The 10328-nt window shown below is 51.0% G+C and overlaps 1 protein-coding gene across 1 annotated transcript in view; it reads right to left on the bottom strand.

Moving 5' to 3' along the window:
- The window catches only part of LOC116157877 (uncharacterized), a 696771-nt gene that overhangs the window by 417040 nt on the left and 269403 nt on the right, over positions 1-10328 (bottom strand). The gene's annotated exons all lie outside the window — the stretch shown is intronic.

Below are 10328 nucleotides of genomic sequence, written 5' to 3'. Positions count from 1 at the left end.
TTTCAGACTTTTGTCTCATCTTTGGTATGTGGTGTCCATATTTATGCTTAGCTTTTCAGGTCTTTGTTAAAGTTCATGTGTATCTGGTGCTTTTCCGTGTCCACAGCTTTTCCACAGTCACGGTCTCACCTGAATGTCCCTACAGTGCGTGGCTATGGTTCCTGTTTCCTGAACATTCAGAGAAGACCGACACTGGCGAGGGGAGTGGCGTCCCCATCTGAGGGGAGCTCCCAGGTCTCATGGGAGAAGACCTTGAAGAGACTTAATATGCTGAACCAGGAGGAGTTCTTGGGAACCATCCAGTGCCCGTGGGCCAGAGAGGAGGCAGCTTGCTCGAGGGGAGAGGGAAGCTTCAGCTGGAATTCAGACCACCTGGGAGACTGACTGACTGACTGACTGGTATAATACTTTGCTCATAGTGTGAACCAGTTCTGGTTAGTTTCCGCTCATCCCCAAACACAGAATCTACGTGTAGAGGACTCTTTTGTGGAAAACATGTTAACACAAGTAACATTTTTATGAGCCTGTTTTCCATAAAAGAGTGGTTTCGTTTTACAGTCTTGCCAATCCCTTGCCTGTCCGGCTTAATAGCAGACGGCTGGGTTCTCACCCCTGCTTCTGCAGCCTGTGGTAACGTCACACCTGGTGGGGCCTCCGGAAAACTCCAGAAAGAATGAGAGTCAGAAAGGCACATCCTGTCTTGCTGTTAGTGGATCCCCTGAATAAAGGTCTCAAGGACCCTTGAAGATTCCGCGGACCACGCAGAGAACTACGGCACAGACTCCCCTGCTCCCGGAGGAATCAAAACAGGATCAAGACTGCGAGCGTCCTGGGGGGAAATGCAGAACACACTAGGTTTCCGAACCCACGGATTTTTAACAGGTGTTCACTTTTTAAATTACTGCAGTCAGAGGCACAGCGGCAGGTGGAGACACAGCCCTGTGGCCTCGCTGTGTGACAGCTTGTCCACGCCCGCCCACCTCCCGCAGCCCGGGGCAAGATGCCTCCCACCCGCCTCACCCGGGGGAGGGTCCGCGAAGAGCACCCAGGTTTTTGCAGAAACACCCAGGAGAGCCTGGCATGTCCTGTCTGGTGTTTATGACCAGGAAACACATTCTGACTCCCCAGGGCCGCCTTGAGCTGTAGGCCACCAAATGACTGGGGCCAATTCCTCTGAATTTCCCAGCGCAGGAGGAAAGTAGGGCTGTGATCAAACCAAAGTGTAAACCGTTACCCCAGGCAAATTGACAATAAAAAGGCAGTTTTTTGGTTTTGAAAAGTCATTTCCAAAAGACACTTCTTTTCTATGATTCTTTAAAAAAAAAAAGCAAATGGCCATTTACACAAAGTGCAATTTTCTACCTCGACTTCATCCTACGTAGGCAGCTTCTTTACACCTAGAAGGCCTCGATGTAGCAAGTTTTCTTTTGAAAATTCGGGGGGGGGGTGGGGAACGTCGCAAGCACCTTTTTCATTTTATGTACACAGGCCTTCTCTAAGCGGACAGTAAATCTAACCAGGGGGTGCTGGGCACTTCTCACTGGCCAAACGTGGTCTGTTATGCTACCATTTCTATCTTCTGAGATCAAGACCCAGCAGAAACGATGAGCAAGCACCGGCAGGCCCGCTGCTTCCACCTCCTGTCGACCGGGCTCCGCTCACCTGTTAAGGCCTTTGTCCCGTGTTGCTGTTGTCCGGTTCAGGTGAGGCACCTGTCACCGACTGGGGTTCTGCTCACCTGCCGGGCCCATTAAGGAGTCCAGATGAGGTGAGGTCTCATCCAGTCCGAACAGAGTGATCAACCCAGGTCCTGGAAATTGTAACAACCTCCATGGGGTTCGAGTGGCCACCACCGTCACCCTGCCGGGCCCCATGCCCAGAGGCGCCACGTCCTTGCTGAGCCCCTAGAGATGGGGCTTTGGTGGGACTGGCTCGGAGGTGGGGGCGGGGGAGAGGCCCTAGTTTCACTGTTTGAGATCCTGTCAGTGAGAACGCATTAGAAATTGTAAAGCGCTCTTGCTGGACAGGAGAGCTCTCTGTAAGGGCTGGAGCCTGTGAGCACTGCCACCTCTGCCCCAGACCGCTGGGTGCCCACCCCTGCTGCTTCCCAAGCCTCAGTCTTCCCATCTTGTACAATGAGGACAGTGGATAAGGTGAGTGGTTTTCCATCTGTGCTTCCCTAGGACCCGCTGTACATTACATCCCATGAGTTATTTCTTTTATAGCAGGAAATCTGTGCCTCTTAATCCCTTTCACCTGTTTTGTCCGTTCTTCCACTCTCCTCCCCTCTGGCAGTCACCCGTTTGTTCTCTATATCTATGACACTGTTTCTGTTTTGTTTTTTAGATTCCACGTGTAAGTATTTGTCTCCCTCTGTCTGACTTATTTCACTTAGCATAATACCCTCTAGGTCCATCTATGTTGTCACAAGCGGCAAGATTTCACTCTTTTTTTTATGGCTGAATAGGATTCCATTGTGTGTGTGTGTGTGTGTGTGCGTGCGAGCGCGTGCGCTGCATCTTCTCAAACCAATCATCTGTTGATGGGCACTTGGTTTGTGTCAGTGTCTGGGTTATTGTAAATAATGCTGCAGTGAATATAGGGGTGTATATATCTTTTTGAATTACTGTTTTTGTTTTCTTCCGGTAAACACCCAGAAGTGGAATTGCTGGATCATATGGTGGTTCCATTTTTAGGGTTTTTTTGAGGAACCTCTATAGTGGCTACACCATTTTACATTCCCACGAATGGTGCGTGGAAGTTCCCGTTCCTCTCCATCCTTGCCAACACTGGTTGTTTCTTGTCTTTATGATCATAGCCATTGTAACAGGCGTGAGGTGGTATCTCGTTGTGGTTTTGATTTGCATTGTCCTGATGATTAGAGATGTCGAGCATCTTTTCATGTGCCTGTTGGCCATCTGTGTGTCTTCTTTGGGCAAATGTTTATTCAGATCCTCTGTCCATTTTTAAACTGGGTTGTTTACTTTTTTGATACTAAGTTGGATGAGTTCTGTGTATATTTCAGGTACCAACCCCTATTGGCTATGTTGTTTGCAAATATCTTCTCGTCTGACCTGTGTATCTCTAGATCTCTCCTCCTATGAGTAAAAGAAGCCCCTTGTTTGTGAGTGTGAGTTTGATCCAGTACTGCCCACAGGGGACCATCATAAGGAAGCTTGATTTTTGCCTCCCAGTCTTCATTCAGACTTGTTCTGTGGGGGTGGTTCATTATCACCCTTTTGAATTGAATACAGAGACGGGGTTTTTTGGACACTCTTCTTTGGCAAAAAACTTCCTAGGTCACTTCAAGTTCTAAAAGTCTCATTTCAGTAATTGCAATTTTAAAGAATATACAGAATGGTCAAATTAATGGAGATGGAGGATAGAATAGTGCTTGCCAGGGGTGGGGGGCCGGGGCTAATGGGGAGTTATTGTTTGGTGGGCATGGAGTTTCCACTAGGGATGATGAAAATCTTCTAGAAATGGATTTATAACAATGTTATAACGTGTACTTGGTGCCACGGAATTATACATTTAAAAACGGTTAAAATGGTAAATTTTATGTTATGTTTTACCACAATTAAAAATGCAAAAAAGTACAACCCAAAAAATAATTTAAAGTTTATTTGAGGAAAACGTCTCCCTTGTACCTTCCCCATCTGTTTTTTTTTGTTTTGTTTCTTGACTCTGCATATGCTTTTTGTTTATTTATTAACTTAATTGAAGAATAGTTGATTTACAATGTATTGATTTCTGGTGTACAGCATAGTAATTCATATATATATATATATATATATATATATATATATATATATATATTCCTTTTCATAATCTTTTTCATTATAGGCTATCACAAGGTAGTCAATATAGTTCCTTGTGCTATACAGTAGGCCCTTGGTGTTTATCTATTTTATATATAGTAGATGGTATCTGCAAATCCAGAACTTCCTTTTATCCCTCCACCCCCACTCCATCTCCCCTGGTCACCATAAGTTTGTTTCCTATGTCTGTGAGTCTCTCTGTTTTGTGAATAAGTTCATTTGTGTCATTTTTTTAGATTCCATGTATAAGCGATATCAGGTGGTATTTTTTTTTTTTCTCTTTCTGGCTTCCTTCACTGTAAGTAATGATACATACAGTGTACTGTATGATAATCTCCAGGTCCATCCATGTTGCTGTAAATGGTGTTACTTGGTTTTTTATGGCTGAGTAGTATTCCATTGTATAAATATACCACAACTTCCTTATCCAGTCATCTGTTGATGGACATTTAGGCTGCTTCCATGTCTTGGCTATTGTATATAGTGCTGCTATGAACATTGGGGTGTATGTGTCTTTTCAAATTAGAGGTCCCTCCAGATATATGCCCAGGAGTGGGATTGTTGGATCATAGGGTAAGTCTATTTTTAGTTTTTTAAGGGATCTCCATACCTGATCTATTTTGGATAGGCCGTATGCAACAGGAAAAAGTGTGAGTGAGTGTGTGTGTGTGTGTGTGTGTGTGTGTGTGTGTGTGTGTGAGATAAACTCCTATTTCCCCTCCCCTACTGCTCATACACCCTGAGACTCTCTTTCTCACTCACTAGGCTGATTTTCCTTCCTCCAGAGCTGACGCTGGGGAGAAGGGGAGGAAAGGGGCAAGAAAGGTCTTATTCTGACTGGTGCCATGAGCCCTAGTACCACAGCATCTCGCCGGGTCTGGTATGTGTATAAAGCTGACTCCTCACCTAGTGGGGCCCTTTTGTAAGTTCTTCCCAAATCTGCTAGCCCACACCATTATTGGGGTCTCTCACCACAGGTGAGTCCCTTGGTCTGACCTCCCCTACACTCACAGGCAGCCTAGGCTTCAGCTTCCTGCTGCTAAGGCCTCAGCTGCCCTCCAGGTGGCGCCCTTGGCCAGGTTTTATCACGCTCTATGCCGCTTCCTCTGCCACAGCTCATGTCTGGTACACAGCAAACAGTCACACGTCTTTTCCTCCCAACAGATTTTAGGGGAACCAGTTTCCAGTGCAGCAAACTGCCTTCACTTTACTGTCAAGACCAGTGGTAGCCAGCAAGTCTGTCATGCAATCTATTTTTAAAATCAGATTCATTAAGATAAAATTTACATGAAGTAAAATTCACCAATGTTACTATCTACCACCACTTACCAGCACCACAATCAGGATAAAGAACATGTCTGTCGACTAAAATGGTTCGTTGTGTCCTTTGCCTCACCTCTTACCTCTGGCCCTTAGCAACCACCAATCTGATTTCTATCCTGATCCGTTTTCCTTCTCCAAAGGAATCGTGTTTTAAGGATTTACATATTATAAATGGAATCACACAACATACACTCATTCATATCTGATTTCTCTCACTTAGTATAGTCTTTGCGAACCATTCATATCTTTGCTTGTATTACTAATTTTTCTCTTTATCACTGAGTAGTGTTCATTTTATCTAGACACTACAGTTTACTTATTCACCCAATGCTAGAATTAGGTTTCCAAATTTTTATCATTATGAATATAGCGGCTATAAACGTGTATACACGTCTCTGTGTGGATATGTGCTTTTATTCCTCTTAAATAAGTATCGAAGAGTGGAATTTCTGGGTCATATTGTAAGTGTATGGTTAACTTGATTTAAAAAAAAAACTACCAAATTATTTTCCAGAGTGACTATCATTTTGCATTCCCACCAGCAATGAATTAAAGTTCCAGTTGCTCTATATTCCTAGCAACACATAGTATTGTTGGCTTTTTTTTTTTTTTTAATGTAGCCACCCTAGTGTATGTGTATAGTGGTATATTATGTGGGTTTTTTCCCCCCATATGTCTGTACTCTTAACGTTGTGCACATGAAATTATAGTATATGGAGAGGGGCTGGGCTGGGGATGGAGAAGCAGGAGTCATCAGTATGGAGGAGGGGGTGGGTGACACCACCCAGAAAGGGTCTGCGGGTGAAAGGGGTCAGGCCCAGATCAGAGCCCTGGGGACCACGGTTAAAGGGTGAGGGAAAGAACAGCCACTCAGGAAGGTCCCTGGGGAGGAGAAGCTGAGGGGGTGGGAGGGCAGTCAGGACTGGCAGGAGGAGGGATGGTCCTCTGGTGGCAGTGCCGGAGGGCCTGGAGGGGGTTCTGAAGAGTTCTGAGGAGCAGTTCCAGGGAACTGGAGCCTCCAGGCAAACTGGGAGCAGGAGGAGCTGCCCAGACTTGGCTGGATTTGACTGCTGCCCCCAGAGGGGTGCTGGGACTAGAGGCAGGGCCCTGGGTTCTGGTCCTGTCTTTGCGGACCTTACTTGTGGCCTCGGGCCTGTCCCTGTCCCTCCCGGGGCCTCCGTTTCCCCATCTCACCTCCTGGCTTCATGGTTTGGGCCTGGCAAGGATTTCACTGCGTGAGGTGACGGCAGGGGACTCAGGAAGCCTTGTCCCATATTCCACTTCCAGCCCAGCAGCACAGCAGATCAAGGGACCAGCGGGCGGTGGACAGGTCACAGCCAGGGGAAGGGAAGCTGGAAGGGTGGGTGCCAGAGCCCCTGGGACTCAGTGGGAGGTCGGCCTCGCTAGCCCGCTGACATCAGGGCTGGTGAATGTGGAGGGAGTTCAGCAGGGTCCATCAGCCCTCACCTCCTCCACAGTCTGGTACCCGGCAGGAGCTGGGGGAGGGTTGGAGGAGGGGCCTTGAGGGGATGGCTGAGAGGAGCCCCTGGGGCCTGGGGCAAGCTGCAGCCTCCCCCCAGGTGGCGTGGAGCAGGCTCTTGGGTAGCACTGGTCGTCGATCACCCCCTCCCCACCTCAGCATCACCCCCTCCGCCCTCACTCCTGCTCTCCCTGCCCCTCTGCCCCTCTTCCTCCCACTCCTGGTTCATCTCTCCTCTCCTAGGCTCATCTCCAGCTACTGACTCAGCGGTCTGACTGTCAGCAGTCAGAGAAGCCAAGGGGGATGGTATGATTCTGGTACTGTCTGCCCAAAACCCACTGCAAGCCCCATCTCTGCCCTTGCCAGTCACAGATGGAGCCCTGCCCAGCCCCTCCCAGATGTCATCATGGTACATCAGGAGAGACCAGATAACCTGCCTGAGGTGGGAGAATGTGGGTGGATCCTGGCCAGCTAGTCTCTACAATCTATCAACCGTTAGGGTTCCCAGCCTAGAGACCCAGCCAGCCTTCCTTCTCCGGGAAGCTGGGAGAGAAGGCCAGACCCCTGCCTGCCCCGACTCCCCTCTATGCTGCCGGACCAGGCACAGGCCCAGGTTCACATCGGCTATGGGGACAGGGACCAGGCTGTTCAGTCCCTCCCAAACTTCCCCACCTGGTCATTCCTCAGGTCCTGCGAAGGAAGTGGCTGGGCTTTCCTGGCAGAGACCAGGGTCTCTGAACTCCAGGCTCCCATGCTCAGACCTGGAGGGGCTGAGTGCTACTTGGGGCAGAAGCTGTAGCAGAAGCCTCTCTCCTAGTCTCTATCAAAGATTCCACCCAGAGAAAGAATGCAGGGAGCAGTCTGGCTCACCCTGTGCTGAGAGCTACTTACAAAACACACACACACACACACACACACACACAAACACACACACACACACACAAACAGACACACACACACACACTCTCTCACACACACACACACACACACACCCCATGCACGCCTTTTGGCATTTGACTTTCTCATAAAATAATTGCTGGAAGGCTCCTTGGATTAGGTAACCCAGTGTTCCTTAATGTCCCTCTGAAGGAGGGAGAGAGGGGGGATTGGCGTTCAGCATCTGTTACGCTGATCCAGCTCTTTGGGGCAGAGCAGGCCAGTCCAGGAGGTCTGTGGCTGCAAACATCTTTGGAAGCCCAGTGTGACAGAAACAAGTCTTTCAGGCCTCTCGTTCCCCTGCCACCTGGCTGTGCCTGCCCAGCCACTAGCCCTCTTTCAAGTGGGCCAGGCCTGGGAAGGAGAAGGCTAATCAGGAGAGGCTTTTTGCACAAAGAAGGAGGAGATGCTCCCATTTTTTATTTTAAAGCAATTTTACTATGTACATGAGATCAGACAGCACCTTTGCCCATCGTTCTGTCATTCCGAAGCAAAAGCTATTTTCATTCCTCCCTTTCTCGTGATGTTTGGAGGTTGGGGGTTATGGAAGGGAGGAATATCTGGGTTCCAGCATGAAAGGGGTGTTGAGAGGGAACCGAGGTGGGAGCCCTGGCCTGTAACCACAGGCCAGGGACTGAGACTTGATGGAGGGAGAGAGGTGATTAGTCCCATGGTCTCTGACCCAAGAATTTGGAGATTCGGTCCTAAGCACACCTTCTCTTCTCTGTTTGACCTCAGTCACTTGTGGATGCCCCAACAGGGGCCACTCAGTGAGCTCAGAGCCCCGTGACCACTGGCAGGAAGGACACAGGAATCTTGTTACACAGAGTGGGGCTGGGAGGGGAGAGTGCATAATTGCAGAGACAAGGAGGGACCTCACCACCTGTCTCCCTCTCCCTTAGGTGCAAGAAATTCCAGGCCAAGATGCCACACGTAAGTATGTGCTTGTGAGGGCCGTGTCCACGGCTTAGAGCGGGCAGTCATGTGCACAGGGTGACAGTTCTGGGGGTTACTGCTGCCGCTCTCAGGTCCCCCAGAGCAGTGGGGGATCCCTACCCCCAGTAGTACCTGGGCCCTGAGAGTGAGAGCCCCGTGGGAACGCATAACCCACGTCCGCTGTCTCCTAAATCAAGTCCACTTGGGGGTCGAGGCCTTCCTCTGACGGCCCGCAGTCCCTCCCACATGTCGCACACTGCTTCTCCAGGGTCAAGGGGGTCTCCGCCTTGGCACTCCCCCTGAGCTCCGCACCGACGGAGACGAGAGGCTGGGCGAGCTCTTCTCCAGCGCCACTGGCGGCTCTCCCCCTCGCCGCATTGCGTGGGTCACAGGGGCTGGGGTTGGGGGTGACCCCGAGCCGCCAGGCCCCGCCCACAGGCACCGCCCCCAAGCGGCGCCCATTCCCGGGGCTCGCCGGGCTCGCCCCGCCCTCTGCCCGCCCCTCCCACCGCCCCTCAGTTGAACCCAGGCTGGAGTCCTCCTGGGTGGTTCTGAGGCCCCTGTTAATGCCATGGCTGAAACCCCCGACCCCTGCTGGTCACCTGTTTCAGGTCCGGGTGATGGGCCCCCCGAAGCCGCCCAAACCATTCCAACACCAGAGCCCCACAAGCCTCGCCCTGTGAGCCTCTCCTTGCGGCAGCCTCATCAGCCAGTCACGGCCGTCACACGAGTCTCCGAGAAGTTCTCTGGGGAGACCTCAGCCACAGCTCTCTCGCCCACGTCTGCTGCCATCCTGGGGGGCCTCAGCTCAAGCCCCAGCGCGGCCACCACATCCTGGACTCCCAGTCCCAGTGGTAGGAGCAGGAGACCATGACCTCAAAATGTGAAGGAGGGCAGGGGCTGGGGGTGGTTTGCAAGAGACTCAGAAATCCTGGGGCCGGGCCCTACCCGCTCTGCCTGTCACTGCCACCCCCGTCCCCAGCTCGCCTGCTCCATCAGATGGGGCCCATCTTTCCCGGCTCCTCTCCCAGAGCTGCTGTGAAGTAGCCTCATCCTGCTGGGTATGACCATGGCTTTTACTGCAGATCAAGGCTGTGGTTAGAAGGTGGCCGCCTACCCTGCACACTTTGTGTGTAACAGACCTGGCGTGGTCCCCCTGGGGCTGTCTTGGACCTGTGATCAGGCCCCAGTGGTGTGCCCTTGGGTCGGGCTGTGTGGATTTCCAGAATGAGGGCTTGGTAACATGGTGTTTACTGGATATGTAGCACAGGAGGTCCTGGGCTCTGTGCTCTCAAATGCAGTGAGGTGTACTTTAAAGGACCTCTTTTATGTCATTGCTCTATGTTCCAACATCCTTTCTCCTCAACTGTTGGCCCAGGCAGGGTCAGCTTAGCCCAGAGGTCCTGTCAGTGCCCAGAGTGATGCTGGGTGAATAGCTCAGGGCGGGGTCAAAGGATGGGAGGCAGGCAGTGGTGGCCCTCCCCAAGGCCAGGGTTTGTTATTTCTCTCCCTCCCTTTGTCCCGCAGAGAAGAACTCTTCCCTCCCACGGACTTTGTCCAGCTCTGGCTATGGGGGGGTGACGGCCAGCAGGAACGATAACAGGCGAGTCAGGGCCCCTGTTCCCGGTGGCAGGGTCGTCACTCCCCAGGAAGTGTCTGGGCTTGGCCTTGGACCCAGGCTACCCAGGCCCCTGCACGGAGCTCCCAGTGCCAACCCCAGGAGGAGGCACCTTCCTTGGCTTGGTGCCTCTGGATAACTAAGGCAGCAGTGTCGCTGAGTGGGGTTTGAGAGGAGAAATGAGGCAGCGAAGCTTGGTAGAGAGTTTTGTTTG

Source organism: Camelus dromedarius, chromosome 16 (assembly GCF_036321535.1).
Source record: "Camelus dromedarius isolate mCamDro1 chromosome 16, mCamDro1.pat, whole genome shotgun sequence".
Lineage (NCBI taxonomy): Eukaryota > Metazoa > Chordata > Mammalia > Artiodactyla > Camelidae > Camelus > Camelus dromedarius.
Note: the sequence above shows the minus strand (reverse complement) of the source record. Positions and strands in the feature narration are given on the sequence as shown.